Raw genomic sequence first — 21857 nt, forward strand, 5'->3', positions numbered from 1 at the left:
GTTTCAAGTCACAACACATTACCTGCTTTCACAGTTTCAATTCTACCAGCAACCTCGTACTTTCCCAAGTTTTAATTTTTCAGAAATTTTCAAAGCTAAAAATTTGCTACCCTAGATCCAGACTTATCTTTGCTGTAGCTGAATAAAATGCTGATTACAGAGGACTGAAGCTTTAATGAGAATTTGATTTATATGTTAGACAGAATGTTCTGTCATTTGACATGAAATTAGTATAGAAATAAATTAAGCACAATTTTCATTCCTGTGACTGCCCATATTGTCAGCTTGCTGCACACAAAAGTACATGTATCCTCTGTTCTCATTTTTCATCGAACTCCTTAACTCATTTACATATTACAGAGATGTCTTATTGTGGGAGCTATGAACTACCACTAATATAATACAGTTTCAGATTTCCTGCTCATATGTTATCATCTTTTGCCTGAGAAAAGCAGTCAGCTCTGACACATATGAAGCTGTTTTGTTTTATAAATTTTTCACCGCAGTATGTAGGCACTAGTTTTCTGTTATAAAGTTTTCCAGCTCTTAATACTGGCGTTTTCCAAAGAGTAAAATAATAATTAAACAATAATGGATCAAAATAAAACAGGAAGATAAACTGCCCACTGGGTTCTGTCTATAAATTAAGCAATGAAGCAATGGAAGATGCATGAATACCCTTGGTGTGGCACAAATGGCTAACATTGCTACTAGGGTACAGAAAAACTCAGCATCAGAGATACACTGTGTACTTATGGACACTGACAGAGAAAAGTGGACAGTATTTGTAAGAGATCTTTGTCTTTCTGGTTATTACTGTCAGTTAATAAAGCTTAAGACAGCTAAGTTTTCTAGATTCTGCACATTGTTTGAATTAATTTTTGAGGAGACATTTCCAACAGCAGTCATAGAACATCCACATGGATTGGCAAATACTGTAAACGACTACTTGTGTAGTACTGCAGAGACATTGCAACTAAATTTCCTAAAACACATGTAGCACCCACAGTGACTTACATGCCATGTGTAATGATGTTGTATCCCACAACAGAGTTTTACACAACAGAGCTGGAAACTTTTTCCCTGCCCCCCCCCCCCCCCCCTCCCATCTCAACCACATTAAAAGCACTTAGTTTTCTGCTCTTATTTGCTGTTTTCTGTTCAGATTAACTCTTACATGATATTTTGTCAGTTTATTGATCCAATAATATTATGTCTCCAGAGCTTGAAGTTGGGAGGTAATACAGAAATTAGAATATAAGAGGTTAGCAAGCACAGATGAAGTTTCATTCTCTGTTCTGAAGGCATGCATGGAGAGCACACAAGCCCAGTTAACAAACATAATAAATGGGTCCTTTAATTCAGGTATTTTTCCAGAGCACCCAAAGCACATGAGCTGTGCCCTCACTAAAGAAAGGTAATTTGAACAGTATTGAAAACTACAAGCTAGTTTCACTACTGTCTGCATCCTAAAAAAATTACTGAATCAATCATGAAAGACTAAAGAACTACATGAAAAAATACAACCCTTTTATCAAAGCACACTTTGGTTTCCAAAGTGGAAGAAGTACCATATTAGCTAATATAGAGTTCACGAAAGTTGTACTTGAAGCTCTTCATAAGGATGACTGTGTTTCAGGCATATTCTTAGGTTTCTCCAAGACTTTTGGTACTGCTGGCCATAAAATACTTCTAAACAAGCTAGAAGCTTTACATATAAGAGGAATAGCAAATGAGTGGTTCTAATCTTACCTGGAAAATAGGGTGCAAAAGTTAGAGATAGTTCTCACATCTACTGATGATACATATTTAGTAAAACAACTGTCAGGTAAGAAAAAAATATAGATGTTCTTCAGGGTACTGTAAGGGTCAAATTCTGCTGCAAGGGCTATCCAGAAAGTAACAAACATTTGGAAATAAAAAATTGACAATACAGATAAACCAAATTTTATTAAATGCATTTTAAAGGTACTCTCTTAAGCTATTTTTCTACACAGCCACCATTAAAACTGAGACACACGTATCATATTTTGGCACAAGTTTTTCAGTACCATCTCTGTAGAAATCTGCAGCCTGTGATTGCAACCACTGGTTTATACTGGCATGCAATTCAGCAACAGTATCAAAGTGTTGTGTAGTGAGCCATGTCTTCGTTTCTGGAAAGAGGTATTAGCTGTTCTGTTGTGTAGTGAGCCATGTCTTCATTGATGGAAAGAGGTGGGAGTTGCTCAGTGTCAAATCTGGGCTGTATGGTGGATGATCAAGCACCTCCCATCCAAAAACCCTTGGAGCTCTCAATTGTCTGCATGTGGACATGTGTATTCACGAAAAAACACAACTTTTATGCTAAGTTGTCCTTGATGCTTGTTTTGTATCACCTGCCTTAACTTTACCAGCGTTTGGCAAATTTACATTGGTTTGAAGATTTTTGCTAACAAAATCCTAACCACAGAATGCACTTCAAAAATAGCAGAATTTTCTATTGCAGCACATATTTTAACACATCACAGAAAGCAAAGCAGCAGAGAAACAGACCATACACTATCATTGCTGGATGCATAGTGAGTGTAGGAATGTAACAGCATAAAGATGGTGGCTGTAGCCCCACCCACTGCTGCAGTAGACAAAATATCTGTTATCTTCTGGGTAGCCCTCATATATCAATGACTTTTCAGACAGTATAAGACATGGACAAAAGTTCCCTTCACTATATCAAAGTCACTGATAAAACACCTAAACTGCTATTAGAGAAAGCAAACGATACCCTGAAGGATGTTTATGATTGAGCAGTATATAATACTTTAATGTTCCACTTAAAGGATACAAACATTATGCGCTTCATAGTAAAGATGGAAAACGATTCTGTTGCATTAAGCACAGATGATAAATCTATAGATTGTGTAACAAGCACAAAGTTTTCAGGGATGAATTTTGATCATAAAGTAATGAACAGACAAAGAAGCTGGCAAAAAGAATGTCATTAGCATGTTTTGCTCTTAGGGATCCATCAAGAGTTTGTAACACCATTGTCTTGTGGTGACATACTGTACCTACATTCACTCAGTTCTTGGCTATAGGGTTCTTTCTGGTGGTTGATGGAACAAAACATGGGCACGATTTTTAAACTGCAGAAATAACAACTAGAAATTGTAGGTGGGTTTCTTGTAAAAAAGCCTTACAAAACTAGGTATCCTCACTACAGCAAGTGTGTACGCTGACCACTCTGTTGTGTATATCAGGGAAAACATTCTACACATAATCATTGAACCAGTGCCAGTTTGGAGTTAAATTAACCACGAAAAAATAAAAAAAGAGCTCAAAACAGCATTTTCTATGAGAAAATGAAATTGTACAAAAATTGCAAAGGGAGATGAAAAATAATATTAAAATATAGCTATTTAAAAAGGTAGCTAAAACATTTCTCATCAGTAATGCATACTACACAATCAAAAATTTTGTAGAAGACTCATAATAGTGGTTAACAATGAAAGGTGGTAACTACAACAACTTATCACAGGACAAAGCTTTTACAAGAGAACCATGTACTAAGATCTGCAGTGAATGATAGTGATGTATTGTCATTTTTCTGAGTTCAGAGTCTCACTCATCATGGGGAAAGACATGAAGATGTGCATGGGGTACAGTAACATGTTTATGGGCCTGGTGTCAGTTTTATGAACAGCCTGGATTTAGCGCAAGGGGTATAGCACCTTGCTCACAGTGCAGGAGTATATAGTGATGAAGAACCAATCAATGCTTACAAGTTGTCTGGAGAAATTGAGTGTATGTCATAGCATTCTGTACAATAGGGACAGCCAAGCACTCATCCTATCCTCACAAAAGGATGCTTATACTGGCAGAGTTCAGTAAGCATTACTTCTTTTTTTTTTTCTGAAAATGGGTTGGTTCTATTCAGGATCCCAATGCACCACATCATTTTCCTCTCTTTTTTTATTTTTATTTTTTTAAATATTTTTTCTACCTAACCCTAGTTTCAAAACAGTCTCTGTTCAATGTAATGGCCTTTTGTCACCTCACTGGGAAAGCCTGTATGCCCACATGATACCACTCTACAGGTCGGCATCAAAGACATCTTGCTGTGTCAATAACCTCCCTTTGATCCACATGCTGATTCCCGCAAAATGTACCCTTTATTGGGCTAAACATGTGGAAGTTGGAAGGCATGAGGTCCAGACTGTAGGGTGGATAAGGATGAACAGTCCAATGAAGATTTGTGAGCTTCTCTCAGATGTGCAGACTTGTGGGAGGCCTTGGAGAAGGAGAAGTTTATTTGCATTTTTCTGGCAACAAATATGCTGAAGTCTTTTCTTCAATTTCCTGAGGGTAACACAATAATTGTTGCACCACAGAATAGCACCATGACAATCCCAGATCTTCACCATGATTTTACTGACTGAGGGCATGGCTTTGAACTTTTTATTCAGAGGAAAGCTGGTGTAACACCACTCCATGGATTGCCATTTTGTTTCCAGTTCAAAGCGATGAACTCATGTTTCATCACTTGTGATGATGACAAATAAAAAATTGTCACAATGAGCCTTGTAATGCACAAGCAGTTCCACGCAGATGATGCTTCATTGCTCTTTATGATCTTCTGTTAGGCAGTGAGGAACCCAGCACCCAGCAGGCCCAGACTTTTGAGTACCTGAACAGATGGCACTGTGTCAGCACTACCAAAAGACACATCCAGTTGAGCGGTGATGTGTCTGATCGTGAATCACTTCAAATGAGAGTGTCCACAAGTTACAACCTTGCAGGAATCACAGCTGTGTGTCGCCGACTGGCACACAGGAGATTGGACAGGCTTGTGCAACCACATTGCAATGATGACAGATGTCTCGCCCAGTGACTCATGATGATTTTGTTCACTGCCAAGTCTCTGTAGACATTTGGCAAGCAACCACAAATATCTGTAATGCTCTGGTTTTCCACCAAAAGAAACTCTATGCTTGGAGCACACCACAGTTACAGACATCATTTTGAAGGCTATGTATAGTGCTGCCACCTACCAGAGCTTCAAGAAACTGTGGGAATATTCCACAATGTTCCACAACAGATTCTGCACTTTTTTTTAACCAAAACTGGCAGAGAAAAAAGTTGTATTGCATTGCTTATTGAATACTCCTTGTATATTCTGTGTGTTTGTATATTTTTGAGCTGTTTATCTTCATTGTATTATCATGGCAAATCCTACATCATTGTAAGATGGTCCCTGGATGAATGAATGAATAAATAAAATAAATCCTGTTACTCACTGTTAAAGGTCTGTATTTTCCACTATGTTGAAGTAAATGCGAAGTATGCAGTATATGACTAACACAAATTTTAAAGATAATATGTTGGGTATTTTGTAGTACCATCTTCAAATAACTGTTGCAATCTTACTTACTGTGTAGTTCAAAAGATACTACAATTTCAGTTTCGTTGACAGGACTCATTAGTGGTTTCACATTGGAGGAAGTCATGTCACCTTCACCAACACCTTCATCATCATAATGAATTACATTTTCTCGTACATCATTTTTTATCTGCTGTTTCTTCTGATCAATGTTGTGGTGATGTTTATAAATAAGAATAATTCCAGCCAGAACTGTAATTTGAAAGAACCTCATAAGTATAATTTTTATAAATAAGACTAAAATGTAGTTACAGACAGGATTTCACTTAATATACAAATGCAAGGTTGTGCATTGACATGTACTTAAAGATTCTCTAGAGCTTCCACCATGTCCAGTCGTTTAAAATCCATGAACTTCTGGCTCAGTAGTCCTCAACCACTGTCAAGTGGAAACGGTATTTTCGTTGCTGTTACTGTCCTTACATAGCCATTCTGCCTTCTGTGATGTCACTGGTGCTCACTCCAGCACCATATAACGGAATTTCTTCATTGCATGACCACTACACCTGCTTCAATCTTCTGATAGCCAGGTCCCAAACCATGCTTAGCTGCAGGCCACCAGCTTTGTTGAGCATGTTGTCACAAATTTTTATCTCAGTTGCTTCTTTTATTACACTACCCCAGAAACTCTTAGTCTGTGTGATAACAGAGGTTTCATTGATTGCCATACAATGTCCATTTTTTAGAGCATGCCCTGCTATTGCTGATTTCTCAGGGTACCAAAGGTGAAGCTTCTTTTATGTTCTACACAGCTCTGTTCAATAGTATGCACCCACATGGTATTTTATATACTACTGGTGTTCTGAGGTCACATCATCAGAATGTGATTAAATAAATCCACAACAGTGTTGTCAAATAACTGGGAGAGAAGATCTACAGAACTTTTGATGGTAATGTGTGTGAAGATTCTATAGACTGCTCTCCAAATTATTTGATGACAATGATGTGGATTTATTTAAGCACAGTCTGAGAGCATTGTAATTTTTTTGCATGATAGAGAATATTTTAACTTGCAGATAGTGCCATGCCGTGGAGCCTATTAGCTCCAGTCGTAGCCATCCTGTTTATGGAGTACTTTGATGTTATCACCCTGGACACCACTCCTACATAGTCTTGTTACTTTTATCATTATGTTGGTGACACATTCATTGGATGTCAAAAGCTGGAAGAATTCTTGGACCAAATCAAAGATATCATGCTCATGATTGAGACAGAGAGAAAGGGTACCCTGCCATTCCTTGACATCCTTGTCTTCCATGAAGCAAATGCATGTCTCAGCCACAGTGTTTACTGAAAACCCACGCACACAGACAAATATCTGCACGCTATCAGCACCCATCACAGAAAAATTCTATTCTGAGGAGCCTGATGCATTGAGAAGAAGCTATCTCAAAAACTGAAAACCTGTTGAAGGTACTAAGCCATTTATGGAAAGTCTTCAGGTGCGATGGCTACAACAACTGCCAAATTTCACAAGCCACCTTTCAGAAAACATGTGGACAGATGGACTCCAAGGAAGACTCAAAGCAGCTTGTGTCTTTGCCATTCTGTGGCTCAGTCATGTAAAATCAATTCAGCCTTTGCAAAAATTACACAACTCATGACACTTGTGAAAGATGATGATGGCCTCAGAACTCCAGGGGTATATAGAACACCATGTGGGCATGGGAAATTTTATGCTGGACAAACTGTGTGTAGTAGTGTTTACTGAAAACCCACCCACACAGACAAATATCTGCACGCTATCAGCACCCATCACAGAAAAATTCTATTCTGAGGAGCCTGATGCATTGAGAAGAAGCTATCTCAAAAACTGAAAACCTGTTGAAGGTACTAAGCCATTTATGGAAAGTCTTCAGGTGCGATGGCTACAACAGCTGCCAAATTTCACAAGCCACCTTTCAGAAAACATGTGGGCAGATGGACTCCAAGGAGGACTCAAAGCAGCTTGTGTCTTTGCCATTCTGTGGCTCAGTCATGTAAAATCAATTCAGCCTTTGCAAAAATTACACAACTCATGACACCTGTGAAAGATGATGATGGCCTCAGAACTCCAGGGGTATATAGAACACCATGTGGGCATGGACAAACTGTGTGTAGTAGTGTTTACTGAAAACCCACCCACACAGACAAATATCTGCACGCTATCAGCACCCATCACAGAAAAATTCTATTCTGAGGAGCCTGATGCATTGAGAAGAAGCTATCTCAAAAACTGAAAACCTGTTGAAGGTACCAAGCCATTTATGGAAAGTCTTCAGGTGCGATGGCTACAACAACTGCCAAATTTCACAAGTCACCTTTCAGAAAACATGTGGGCAGATGGACTCCAAGGAGGACTCAAAGCAGCTTGTGTCTATGCCATTCTGTGGCTCAGTCATGTAAAATCAATTCAGCCTTTGCAAAAATTACACAACTCATGACACCTGTGAAAGATGATGATGGCCTCAGAACTCTAGGGGTATATAGAACACCATGTGGGCATGGAAAATTTTATGCTGGACAAACTGTGTGTAGTATTGAACAGTGCTGCTTAGAACATAAGCTATGCTTTCACCTTGTGTACCCTAAGAAATCAGCAGTAACAGAGCATGCTCCAGGAAGTGGACATTGTATTGCATTCATACACCTGTTATTACATGACTAACAGTTCTGGGGATAGTGCAATGAAAGAACCAATCAAGATAAAAATTTGTGACAACACCGTTAATGGAGGCGGTGGCTCGCAGCTAAGCATGGCTTGGGACCCAGACATCTGAAAGCTGATTTGGGCATGGCAGGATGGCAGGCAAGCAATGAAAACATTACCTTATATGGCTCTGGAGCAAGTACTGGACATGTAATAGAAGGCAGCATGGCTGTATAAGGACGGTCGCAGTCCCTTGACAAGGGCCAAGTAGTATTCAGCCAAAAGCTCTTGGATTTCAAACCACTTGATGCAGCTGGAAGCTCAAGAGAATTTTATCAAGTTTTTACTTAGATAATATTAATTTTAAGTTGCAGAAGTACTTTTTAAAAGAAAGTGAGAATATACCAAGAGCAGGTTTTCAAAAATAGCTACAAGTCGCACTTTGTATTTTTCATTATAACTGGTTTCACTCTTCAAATGAACAAGAGCATCATCAGAATATACAGTTTAAAGTTGCCTGATATATTAACATTACCTTTACATTTGGCTGACAGCTCTAAGTATTAATTTGGCTGTACTATAGTACTTAAACTTATGTTTACAGTACGTTTAAAGTGCAGTAGTGAATGATGACATTGACAGCAAGAAAGATGAAATTTCATCTGTTTTCAAAAACTAAGTGAGAATATGTTGATCCTAATCACCAGACAATATTTGTTATGTTATTAATACCTGAAGGATATAAAATAGGTCACTCAGTCATACATTGGACACATTTGCTGCCAAAGATAGTGTCAACAAAACTGTCACTCAGGTTACAAAATACCTTTGATTTTAAGAACAGGAAAAAGTGAATAAGTGTTAACAAACACAATAACATATGAATAACATTTTCTTAGTGTGAGCTAAAGATGATGGAGAACAGAGTTCTTCATTATTAATAACTTTTTAAGATTCTGAAGCATCTGTAGCAGCTTCAGTCGTATGAAATAAAGAGGTAATGGTTCATTGATCACACTAATTATCACCTTTTCAGAAGATTCTGCAAAAACTGACCATATTGAACTGTATTTTTAATTGATCTTTTATATCATACATTATTATGATGCATTTCTTTGTACAATGTATGATCTAAAGGACCAATGAAAAATACGATAAAAACTGTAAGATTTTGCAGCATCTGATGAAAAAAAGTTGTTGCAGGTATTATTAGATTAATGAAACACTAAGTGCTTATTTAATGTTGTGCTCAAATAATTATTCTTCACATAGAATATGTAAATGAAATGGAATAAATAAAGCAGTCAACTGTTACTACTCCTATATTCACATTGTACATCGCTGATACAAAACAACATGAAATACACAATTCATAACTATATATGTGTAGCCTACTATAAAATGCTTCCACAAAATATGGAAGTTGGTAGTACAACATTCTACTACTATTTTACCGTACTTCTTGTAACAGGAGAGAAGTTTAACCCAAATTTTTTTTTAATTTACTATGAATAAAAGAAAAAATGTTGATGGTGATAAGTGCTTATGATAATGCTTTTGTGTTTAAGCTTCAGTTAAGGACAACAGTGAAGACATTCATGTTACTTGTCTAATTCTTTGGCTGGTTCCTCCTTGAGGTGAATACTGGAATGTCTGAGATGCATATAATGTTTGCTTTGTGAGAATGGCTCCTCTAGCAGGCTAAATCACATAAAAGGTTGACAATGTCATTATTCTCTGTCTTTTACAAATGATTTGAACAAATCACTTGTCTGCATTCCCCACAAGATCTTACTCAAACTATCAGAATGCAGTGGTGTGGAAGGTACTGTTCACGCTATCCTTCAGTGCTACTTAGAAAACAGATGGCACATTATTTCAGTTCAAGGAGCAACAGCTCAGGAACAGGAGTTAGAACATGGCAATACCACAAGGTTCCGTCACAGCTCCCACCTTTTTCTCAATTTTGCAAATGATCTAAGCCAAGATGATAACACACCACAATTGGCTTATGATACTACTCTTATTGCAAAGGAGGAAAATCCAACTTGAGCAGTCCTGCAATCAGATGCGCTATTTGGAAGGAATGGGTCACCTTAAATAAGATGAAAGTAAATGCAGACAAAACTCAGCATGTGGTATCCAGCCTCAGCAGAAATACATGTCCGGAAAATGGAGAAACTGTGAAACTGCTGGCTTCTGTAGTGTACCACAAACTCACATGGAATGGACACTCTTAGCATGTACACAGAAAAAGGTTGCATTTAGTATACCTCCAGAAGAAATTAAAAAGCATAGCTACAGGGCAATATCTACTGCATGGCCTCTTCCATAGCCATATTACCCATACAAGGTCTGGTGTCATTCATCAGGTTGCAAGGACGTGATATTACTGCAAAAGGAGACAGTAAGAATTATTACACCAAGTATGACACAGGAAACTACATGCCATTGTTCACAAAACTGGGAATAATGAGTATTTTTGTGCCTCCTTAACATTAAGGAAAATTTAGATTCCTGCACAACAGCTGCAACAAAGAGAACATAACTGTACCAAAAAAAGAGACCGCTTTCCAATGACTGCTCTGAGAATGTTCAAATACCTGCCCATGTCCTGCCACTAGACAGGTTCAAGAAATAAATTTCACAGGACTCAAACTATGCCCGCAACACTTTATCCAGGAATCTTTTGATTGTGAGGAAAGAGAATGGATTTCCTGAACTTTGATCAAACTAGTAAATCTTGGAGGGAATTAAAATGTCAGTGGTAGATGAAATGTATCTGTAGCAAAATGCTAAACATGTTCAAATATTTTCTAATATCACATATTATTTGTACCGTAATATATCAATTTTGTAGCTTTGAAGCAGTCTATCTAGCCATGGCTGGTGAGCAACAAAGACTTGGTAATAAATAGTGATTAAGGACCACTAGTTAGCTCTTTGCCCACACTATCCATTCAGCAGCAATACTATCAGGGTGGAGTAATTTTTTGCAACTATAGTAAGACACCTATTTTGTTTCAAAAATTTACTGACACTGTAAATTGTCCCTTTGTATAAAAGAAAACTGATGTGTCCTCATGAAAGCTTCACTGGGGCAAAGAAATGGGAAATGTAAAATTGGATTTTATTTATATTTGAAAATATTTTGAGTATGCATGGTCAAAATTAGAAAGATATTTAATATTGATCACTGCAGAAGCAGGAAGAAATAGCACAATTGCATAACAAATTTCCTTTAATGCCAAAAGACTGCAGTCACATTCTCCCTTACAGGAAAAAATATGAGAGAACAGATTACATTTTCAAATTATGGCCTACCTTCCTATACAAGAGTATGGTTGCAGCACAATTTAGTTGTAACTATTTATACTCAAAATAGACAATAATACAAAGGGTCCATAAAAGAATGTCCCAGTTTCAATCATACATAACAGTTTAATTTAGACTATTTACAACAAATCATACATCAAACTGAAGATAAACTAACCTAGTTTTGTATAAAATATTCTTGGAATAAGTGTAAAGCCCTAAGCTCTCAATGATTACCTCCATCACCTTTGTCCCGAGCAACTGACTGACAAAATTGCTGCTTTGGTGGCATTATATAGCCCATAGATGGCTTGTGATTGGTCAGTAATTATGTATTGCTGTCACCACTCAGATTATATCTACTGTCACACTCGAAGTTCTTCTTGCACATTTTTATTTCTACAGCCTCTTTAATTACAGTCAACCATTACAGCAGATATAATCTTAGCTTGATGTAGGGACAAAGTGCACAAAACATTTAATTTTGGTGACTCTCTTTGATTTTGTACAGTTTCATGGGTATGTTCTGACATGGGTATTTATCTTCCCTTATAGGTGAAAATTTGCCTCATCACTAAACACCACACAATCAAGAAAGTCTTCTTCTTGCAGCATCACTTCACTCACAAAGTTACATATTCATCTGTCTTTAAAGAAATTATCAATTGTATCCACATGTGTAAATGTTGTCTTAAAACCTTCCATACTCTGATGACTGAAATTCGAGATTTTATTTCCAAACAGACTTCTTAGGACCATGAATGTAGTAAGATGCTCTGACACAGTCGAAATCCTCTTCAGAAATATTTGGTCATCCAGTACTTTTCCCTTTACACACTTCTGCTCGTTTTGAACTTATTATGCCATCAGTGTATCTTTTTGTATGTGGGACATCACAGCTAAACTTTAAACAAAACACACGTTTAACTGAAATTACAGTCATTTTTAACAAATTCTTCTTCTTTTGCTTGTGCTTTTGTCCTGCGTCAGCACAATGTTGGCATGGTTATGAATGAATTTGGCTTTGTTAGTTTATGGGGTGACTAGGTGCCCTTCCTGTCTTCACCCATTCCCCCCCTCTCAGAATGGAATATGTGCACCAAAACTGTCTGAGTATTCCTGTAGAATCAAGTGATAAATTTTTTAAATGTTTGTGACACATGTAACTGAGGTGGGACTTGGGTACCAGCCTAGTATTCACATGGCACATTATGAGGAACCACCTGAATACCACGTCAAGGCTGGCCAGCAGACTGATGCTCTTCACTAATTCCCTGAGCAGAGCTGATCCTGGGCTGGCATACCATGCCATCCCGGAATTAGCACTTCAAAATGCACAGTTGTCAGGTGAGGTATTCACTCTTCACTCTTAGAAAATTGCAGAACAAAAAACGTGTTACACTCAGTAGCTGCTATTTTGCAAGTGTGGCCTGCAAGTGAGAAAATGACAAAACAGTACTTGTGCATGCACTTAACTAAATATTTTTGAGTTACTCTTTAATTAGGACCTTTAACCAACACTCTACAACATATACAGTTGATGCTAGTCATATTTACTGCTGGGACATTCTTTTATTGACACCCTGTACAATAAATACACTGCCAGCAACGTAATGAAATAGTTAGCATGAGAATAAAGAGAGAAAGCTAAATATTTTTTTCAATGTTATAAATATTTTAACTGATAGAGAAGGCAATAATCATTGTGAAAAACCTGAGAGATGTAGGATGTATAGGCACAAAAAACTATATCAACATGCAACCTTTGTTTTTTTAAGCATCTAAATAGTGATGTTGTAAGGAAATGTTCCTCACAAAGGTTAAATATTATGGTTTTCTTAAATGAATCCTTTACAATTATGTACTGTACTTCAGTTCTTACCTAATATTAAGAAAAGTGTAGACAACAAGGCTATTAAAGCCCAAACACCAATTCCAAACGTGTCTTTATCACCAAGAAATTTGCAGTTCATGGTTGTTATATCATTAGGACACCGACATTCATAATAGAACTTGGAATGAAGATTCAGACAGTTCTCAGTATTACCACAAGAGGTACTTGCACAGTCTTTCTCAGTGCAATCCTTACTGGTTGCAGCTAAAATCTGAGCATCACTGCACCTGAAGAGAATGACACAAACATTGTTTTTATTTATAATTTTATCATGAGCTTTGTTTTTCCCACAGTACAAGGTGCGTCCAGAAAGTAAGTACAATCATTATGCCACCACCAAAGTACTAGTGTCACAGTCCAGCACATTCACACTCCTCTGTGGTTCATTGTATTCCCACTGATGATGTTACAGCTGGATTGTGATGTGTTAACATTTTCTAGTGATAGTTCAAAATTTTTAAGACCCTCCAACTGTGAAGTGCATTCTGTAATACATTTTTGAATACAAAAAATGTTAAGACAGCTGGAATTCATTGTCAACTTGTAGAGATTTATGCTGAAAATTCAGTGAGTGATGGACTGGTCAAAAAGTGGGTGAGACAATGATCGACGAAACAATTTTATGATGAAGCATGGAGTGGACAGCCTTCTGTTGTCATTGATGGTTTGGTTGAGAAAGCACATGAGAAAATTCGTGAGAACACACAGTTCACAATAAGAATGCTTTGTGATGAGTTTCCATAAATTTCAAAAACTTTTTTTGCATGATATTGTCACAAATTGCTTAAATTTTAGCAAATTATGTTCCCATTTGGTTCCAAAAATGCTTATGGATGTCCACAAAAATGAAGAAACTAGTCAGTGCTTTGACATTTATTATCTGATATACTGATGAAGGAGATGAACTTTTAAACAGAATTGTGACCAATAATGAAACTTGGGCTTGTCATGCCATGCCAGAACCAAAATAACAGTCAATGGACTGGAGGCACTCATGATGCACCAAAAAACAAAAATTCAAAACAACATTGCCTGCACAAAAAATCATGGGCTCTCAGAGGTGAAACTGTCACTGCAGTAGGATACTATACAAAACTGAGAAAACTTTGGGAAGCAGTTCAGAACAAAAGATGTGGAATGCTCAGTCAAGGCATTGTATTGCTTCATGGCAATGCACATCCCCATTCTGCTGGTGTCACTCAATTTTGTTGGGAGCAATCTGATCACCTGCCGCACAGCCCCAATCTCACTCCTTCTGACCACCACTCATTTTTGAACCTGAAGCATGATTTTGGAGGAAGCCACTTTGACAGAGGTGACAACACAAAAAGCAATGTTCAGTAGTGGCTGTCTTCACTGGTGGTATCTTTCTGTGACAAGACATAGGAAAGTTGGCTTCCTGCTAAGAAAAGTGTCTGAACAATGGTGACAACTATGTTGAAAAATAGTTTAAGAAATGCTCTTTCTTGTAAAAATAATTTTGTTTTGAAGAAACAAAGGTTTTTATGGTTTTTTTGGTTTCAAAACAGTACTTACTTTCTGGAATGTCTCATATTTGAGTAGCTAGGACATGGAATGAGTCGGTGTTTTAACAGTATTTAGAATCACAACATTTTGTAAAATTTACAATAATGGAGATAGTAAGGTGCAATATAGTACATTCATGAAAGTACTCATATCAGCTAACATTACACCATAATACATGAAAATAAATTAGCTATATAGCACAACAAGGTACCAGTATTCTTTTTATTCACTATTGAATTTTGGCATTTCAACAGCAATATTTTTTCTGTCCACAGATAAAACTTAATAACTGTGTTAGACTTTCACACACTATACGTAATTTACTTCTTGCTTCAAAGGGTGAAGTTTGTCTGGTTAATAAATAAGTCTGTTATGACCATGTAGTGTAGCTGCGCACACTATCAGTTTTGAAAAGAGAATGGTTTTCGTTAATGAACATAAAAGGAAAGTTACATTACTTTCATTATCATCATAGCTACTGTTTGTCTTAGCATTAATTGTGCATTTATACTTTCAATTCATTCACTCATCATGTTCCAAATTAGATTCCATTATGGAGTACAATCATCAGTCACATGCAATGAATCAAAATATTATTAAAAATGTGAAGCAGTTCTAAATAGCTGCTGCTTATCTCCTACTGTTAGCATGATAACACTAGTATTCATAACAGAACAGTTATTAGCTGCATTTCATGAGATAGAGGCCCAACTGCCAAAAACATTGTTACTTTTCTTGCTAATGATTTCTTTGAAACAGACAATGCTTTCTAAGGAAGAGACGACCCTAAGTTGTATAGATGACTCCATTCTGGTTTGCTTTAACAGACAGTACACTGAACTTCAGCACTCTTTTGGAACTCTCAGTCACATGACTTGAACGTTAATGAGCATTTATTATTTGTTTCAGTGCTGCAAATCTAGGGTAATTCATTTTCTCCTCACAGATGGTCCTTATTGCAGCTCTGGATGGCAAATGGGAAGAAACATTCTACAGAAAGGGCTAGTATGTTAAACACTTATAGTACTTAATTGTGAATAATATCTGTGTCACAGATGAAATATTGTCCAGTGCTGCAATTAAGTATTTTCATTGTGTTAATAATGATCTGCAGCATAGAGTGACATATTAAGTAGTGAGCCACTCACATTATTACACATCATAAAATTATATAAAGGCACAGCATGGTACCAAATAATATAAACACTTCCAACATCATTAAAATAATTTTTGCCTGTGATTTGTAGTTACATTATAAGAAAGCTTCCAGGAATATTGACAGTGGTATCTCATGCAAATTCTACATGTAGGAGCTATAAAGATACATATACAATTTGTTTACTTGCAGATTAATGAGATTCAGCAATCCTTATTTGATAACCACTCTCTCATTAAATGCAAGAATTTATAATGTCTGACATCAGTGAGTTGGCATGTGCTAGTGCAGAATTAAGTGTTTGCCTAGTGTTGGTGGTGCAGTGTGATGTGATGTAGCCAAGTGAACCATGGCTGTCAAAACAGTTCCACACCCTTTTACCAGGGCTACTGGATTTTTTATGTGTTTTAAGCTTATTCTGTCTATCCTTTTATTCCTTGTTTTTCTGAGCTTATTATGTCATGTTTGCTGTTTGGAATAAAGGCATCTCAAACTCACATGTCTTTGACTACAGTGAAGGAACTTGCAGACCGAATACAGGAAGCCATCAGCTCAGCCCAGGCTATCACATTTACAACATAGTTCAGCGCTATGACAGCCACAGCAACTGTTGCACTCACTGATTATGACTTGCTCATGGAAAAGGTGGAAATGTTATGCATGCAGGTCAGCACGCTGTAGTCAAAAGACGGCACTGGAAACAGTAGAGCATGCTACTGCAAACGTTTGAGGAGCTGGTTCCCTAGCAGTGTTACTTCTTCTCAGTTTGAGCTACCTGGGTGTTGGTATCACCAGAGGTTCAGCAAGGAGGCACCAAAATGTATGGCACCATGCTTTCACACAAATGCCGGTGGCAATTGGTCACAGGTGCCACTGATTGCCGATCACCATCTCATCATCTTTTCATTAGCAACAGAAGTTCTGGCCTGAAATTCCTGGTGGACATTGATTCAGACCTGAGTATCCTACCACAGCTTCTGAAACATTACCGCAAGCTGCCAACTGCCTTCTGTCTAACTGCTGCCAACAACTTGTCTGTTGTGACCAACAGCATCCAGATGATTAACTTTATCCTAGGATTACACTGTCTATTCACCTGGGACTTTACTGCCGCACATGTCACACAAGCTATAACTGGCACAGATCATTTGACACATTACAACCTCTTAATCAGACATAATGAACGCCTGGTTGGTCAACAGCATTACAAAGTTAACAGCCACAGGTTCGTCTCAGTGTGCCCATCCACAGCATGAAGCTGATAAGGGCACAAGTGAGTGAAAACACCTTTCTATTAAGTTAGTTTCTGAATTTGACCAGACCATCAGCAGCTCCAAAGCAAATACCATACAACACACTGTACCACATCAAAATGACAGATGGTCCACTAGTTTCATGCAGACCTAGGTCTTTTGCAGTAGACCACTTCACTACTGCCAAGGCAGAATTTGACACTGTACTAAGAGAGGGCATTATCAGATAGTCAAGAAATCTGTGGTCCTCCACCTTACACCTGGTTCCTAAGAAAGGAGGAGCCTGGCACCCCTGCAGAGAGTACTGTGTGTTTAATGTGAGAACACTGCCTGACCATTATTATGGGACCACTTTTTAGGGACTACAATTTGAATTACATGGTGGAATGAACTGTGAGAAAGCCAATAACCAGATACCACTGGCAAAAGAAGACATTCCAAAGACTGCAGTTAGATCACCCTTTGTGCTATTAGAAAGCATGTATATAACACTGGGATTAGGGAATGCAGCGCAGACATGGCAAAGGTTTATTGTCTCTGCCCTTCAAGGCCTTCTATTCTGTTTTGCATACCTGGGTGATGAGCTTGTATTTTCAGCCACCCTAGAACAACATCAACAACACCCACAGGAAATGTTGAAGCATTTGGTGCATTACAGTCATTTGGAAATGTTGCTAAGTATATTTTCAGGCAACCAGAGGTTATCTTCTCAGGACACAGATTTTCGTCTGTGGGCTCTCCTCCTTTGTTAGAGAAGGTCAAAGCAATTCTGCAGCTGGTTATACCAACCACAATCAAGAAACTGAGGTGGTTTCTCAGCATGATAAACTTTTATTGTTGTCACCTACCTTATACAGCAGAATTGCAGGAACCTTTGCATTTGCCTAATGTGAAAGGCAGTTTCCCTGTGAAGTGGACTGAGGCTATGCACTCCAAATTCAAAGCCGTGAAACAGTTCTTGACTGATACAGCACTACTTGCACATCCAAAGTTCAATGCAACCCTAGTAATAGTGGTGGACACAAGCCAGACAACTACTGGCATGGTGCTACAACAACATTCAGACGGCCCATGGCAGCCACTGGTGTAATTCTCTCACAAACTGTTCACATCTCAGAACAAGTGGAGCACCTATGACCATGAGCTTCTGCCTGCATAGGAGGCCATTAAATACTTTCGACCACAGATTGAAGTATTAGCATTCACAATCTTCACAGGCCATAAACTGTTGACCTGTGTATTTAAGTGCAGCAGCATCAACTGCTCTCCTGTCCAGTATAACCATCTGGAATTTATACTGCAATACAGTACTGACATCAAGCACATATCGGGTATTGATTATGTGATGGCTGACTGTCTTTCATGAGTCAGCAGGGTGTCAAGCCGTATTGACTTTCCTGCACTGGTTCAAGCACAAAAAGATGGTTCAGAGCTCAAAATATTCATTGATGATGCTAGTCAATATTACAATTGCAACCCATTGACATTCTGGGAGAAGATGCCAGGCTGTACTGTGATGTCTTCGAGGAAGACCTTGCCAGTTTCTTCCATCAGCATTCAGAAGACAAACTTGCAATAGTGTCACAACATGTGCCATCCAGAAGTCTGGTCCACCTTTAGTCTGATGTCTCAACATTTTGTTTGAGCAGGGATCGAAAAATACTGTTGAGGATGGGCATGAGAATGTCTACAATGCCAACAGCCTAAAGTTTCTCACCACATGCATGCATCAACTGGTGATTTTCCCAAGCAATACTATGTTTTGTGCATGTTCACCTCAATTTAGGAGGACTGCCTCCTGCATCAAACGTCAATGTTATTTATAGACCCCAACATATCTTTTCATCTGCTGACCAGAGGTGATGCCCATCAACAACATTAGCACTGGAACATTGGCCTCTACATTTGCATCAGCATGGTTAGTGAGATTTTATGCAGTCTGTATATCACTATGGATTGTGGCCACCAATCTGAGTCAGGCTTCTTTAGGCACGTTGCCAAGTTTTGTGGGCATGTCCACCACAAGACTGGCAGTTACCATCCCACTAGTAATAGAGTGATTGAGTGCTGGCATTGTTCCCTGGAGGTTGTCCTCAGGTGCCACAACACAACTTAATGACATGTGTTGTTGTTGTGGTCTTTAGTCTAGAGACTGGTTTGATGCAGCTCTCCATGCTACTCTACCCTGTGCAAGGTTCTTCATCTCCCAATACCTACTGCAACCTACATCCTTTTGAATCTGCTTAGTGTATTTATCTCTTGGTCTCCCTCTACAATTTTTACCCTCCATGCCGCCCTCCAACCCCAAATTGGTGATCCCTTGATGCCTCAGAACATGTCCTGCCAACCGATCCCTTCTTCTAGTCAAGTTGTGCCACAAATTTTTCTTCTCCCCAATTCTATTCAATACTTCCTTATTAGTTATGTGGTCTACCCATCTAATCTTCAGCATTCTTCTGTAGCACCACATTTTTAAAGCTTGTCTTCTCTTCTTGTCTAAACTATTTATTGTCCATGTTTCACTTCCATACGTGGCTACACTCCACACAAATGTTTCCAGAAATGACTTCCTGACATTTAAATCTATATTCAATGTTAACAAATTTCTCTTCTTCAGAAATGCTTTCCTTGCCATTGCTAGTCTACATTTTATATCCTCTCTACTTTGACCATGATCAGTTATTTTGCTCCCCAAATAGGAAAACTGATTTACTACTTTAAGTGTCTCATTTCCCAATCTAATTCCCTCAGCATCACCTGATTTAACTTGACTACATACCATTATCCTCATTTTGCATTTTTTGATGTTCACCTTATATCCTCCATTCAAGACACTGTCCATTCTGTTCAATTGTTCTTCCAGATCCTCTGCTGTCTCTGACAATGTCATTGGCGAACCTCAAAGTTTTTATGTCTTCTCCATGGATTTTAATTCCTACTCCCAAATTTTCTTTTGTTTCCTTTACTGCTTGCTCAATATACAGATTGAATAACATTGGGGATAGGCTACAACCCTGTCTCACTCCCTCCCCAATCACTGCCTCCCTTCCATGCCCCTCGACTCTTATAACTGCCATCTGTTTCTGTACAAATTGATAGCCTTTCGCTCCCTGTATTTTACCCCTGCCATCTTCAGAATTTGAAAGAGAGTATTCCAGTCAACATTGTCAAAAGCTCTCTCTTAGTCTACAAATGCTAGAAACATCAGTTTGCCTTTCCTTAATCTATCTTCTGAGATAAGTCGTAGGGTCAGTATTACCTCACATGTTCCAACATTTCTACGGAATCTAAACTGATCTTCTCTGAGGTCAGCTTCTACTTCCCATTTGTCTGTAAAGAATTCTTGTTAGTATTTTGCAGCCATGACTTATTAAACTGATAGTTCTGTAACTTTCACATCTGTCAACATCTGCTTTCTTAGGGATTGGAATTATTATATTCTTCTTGAAGTCTGAGGATATTTTGCCTGTCTCGTACATCTTGCCCACCAGATGGTAGAGATTTGTCAGGGCTGGCTCTCCAAAGGCTATCAGTAGTTCTAATGGAATGTTATCTACTCCCAGGGCCTTGTTTCCACTTAGGTCTTTCAGTGCTCTGCCGAACTCTTCACTCAGTATCATATCTCCCATTTCACCTTCATCTACATACTCTTCCAGTTCCATAATATTGTCCTCAAGTACATCACCCTTGTATAGACCCTTGTGTAGACCCTCTAACTATAAAGATACATATATAATTTGTTTACTTGTAGATTAATGACATTCAGCAATCCTTATTTGATAACCACTCTCATTAAATGTAAGAATTTGCTCTCCCTTTATTGCTTAGAACTGAGTCTCCATCTGAGCTCTTTATATTCATACAAGTGGTTCTCTTTTCTCCAAAGGTCTCTTTAATTTTCCTGTACACAGTATCTATCTTACCCCTAGTGATATATGCCTCTACATCCTTACATTTGTCCTAGCCATACCTGCTTAGCCATTTTGCACTTCCTGTTAATCTCATTTTGGAGACGTTTGTATTCCATTTTGCCTGCTTCATTTACTGCATTTTGACATTTTCTCCTTTCATTAATTAAATTCAATATTTCTTCTGTTACCCAAGGATTTCTATTCGCCCTCATCTTTTTACCTACTCAATCCTCTGCTGCCTTTACTATTTCATCTCTCGAAGCTACCCATTCTTCATCTACTGTATTTCTTCCCCCCATTTTTGTCAATCGTTCCCTAATGCTCTCCCTGAAACTCTCTACAATCTCTGGTTCTGTCAGTTTATCAAGGTCCCATCTCATTAAATTCCCACCTTTTTGCAGTCTCTTCAGTTTTAATCTACAGATCATAACTAATAGATTGTGATCAGAGTATACATCTGCCCCTGGAAATGTCTTACAATTTAAAACCTGGTTCCTAAGTATCTGTCTTACCATTATATAATCCAGGCCTCTTCCATGTATACAATCTTCTTCCATGCTAGCTATGATTCTTTCATGTTAGCTATGATTAAGTTATGCTCTGTGCAAAATTCTACCGGGTGGCTTCCTCTTTCCTTCCTTACCCCCATTCCATATTCACCTACATTTCCTTCTCTTCCTTATCCTACTATTGAATTCCAGTCACCCATGACTATTAAGTTTTCATCTACCTTCAATATCTGAATAATTTCTT

General features: G+C 38.1%; 1 pseudogene; it reads right to left on the bottom strand.

Annotated features, from left to right (window-relative positions):
- Window positions 1-5402: 5402 nt before the first annotated feature.
- The window catches only part of LOC126416929 (neural-cadherin-like), a 183179-nt pseudogene continuing 166724 nt past the window's right edge, over window positions 5403-21857 (bottom strand).

Source organism: Schistocerca serialis, chromosome 8 (genome assembly GCF_023864345.2).
Source record: "Schistocerca serialis cubense isolate TAMUIC-IGC-003099 chromosome 8, iqSchSeri2.2, whole genome shotgun sequence".
Lineage (NCBI taxonomy): Eukaryota > Metazoa > Arthropoda > Insecta > Orthoptera > Acrididae > Schistocerca > Schistocerca serialis.